This window comes from Tupaia chinensis, unplaced genomic scaffold (genome assembly GCF_000334495.1).
Source record: "Tupaia chinensis unplaced genomic scaffold, TupChi_1.0 Scaffold143913_1, whole genome shotgun sequence".
In the NCBI taxonomy this organism is placed as follows: domain Eukaryota; kingdom Metazoa; phylum Chordata; class Mammalia; order Scandentia; family Tupaiidae; genus Tupaia; species Tupaia belangeri.
This window is the reverse complement of record NW_006203764.1, coordinates 784,685-785,565: the sequence shown is the minus strand read 5'-3', so window position 1 is coordinate 785,565 and position 881 is coordinate 784,685. Positions and strand designations below refer to the sequence as shown.

Below are 881 nucleotides of genomic sequence, written 5' to 3'. Positions count from 1 at the left end.
TACAGTATATTCTTGTGCTTATCTCTTCCCAAGACACAGAACTTCCCTTTTCCTTGAGATGTGGATTAAACCTTTCTTTAACTAAGACACGGATCTTCCCTTCCAATCACCAACCTAAGAAGTGTGGAACCCACCTATAACCTACAAGCCCCGCCCCTCTTCTACAGGTCCCGCCTTTTTGGGCCAGACCAATGGAAAATCTTTAAACTAAATGTTGTCTGTCAATCTCAAAAACAAATAAAAGGAACCTCTGTACATGATCACCCCGACAAAAGGCATGTATGCCTCTTCTCCGGGCCTAGGTCACTCACAGTTGGCTTGGAAATAAACCACATTAATTATTAGTTATTAATTTTATAGTTGGTTATTTTTCCGTCGACACAATCCACAGTGGCCGTCCTTACATGCGCTTTGTAAATGGCCCAGAATATTCCATAGAGTGAACATCACAAACTTTCCTCAACCCCTTCTTCTTGCTAGACAGAGACACTGCATTTTCATTGTTTTTTTGTCTGTTTGTTTTTCTCAGTCCCATTGTAACATTGCAAATGGATCACTTATTTACCAACTGAGCCAGCCATGGCCCCCTGGCCCTAGGACAAGGCTCCTGCTAGGATCAAGCATTGACTTTTGGATTATTACACCGAAATGGGATGTTCTGATCAGGAGTCAGTATTTTCTGAGACCCCTGAGCGTTCTCTCTGCATCAGCAGCTGGCCTTCTCAGGGCCATTTCAAACAAAGAAACAAAATTTGCGGTCAGCAGGCCAAGCAGCCTGACTCACTAGGAGGATCTGGGCCATGCTGAAGCGGGGTGATGTGGAGCTGCAGGGCTGCAGGGCTGGGCTGGGCAAGGCGGCCAGGGTGTGGCTGGCCGCTGGC

The 881-nt window shown here is 46.4% G+C and overlaps 1 protein-coding gene across 3 annotated transcripts in view; it reads right to left on the bottom strand.

Moving 5' to 3' along the window:
- The window catches only part of SYNE3 (spectrin repeat containing nuclear envelope family member 3), a 110,833-nt gene that overhangs the window by 83,002 nt on the left and 26,950 nt on the right, over positions 1–881 (bottom strand). The window lies entirely within an intron of this gene.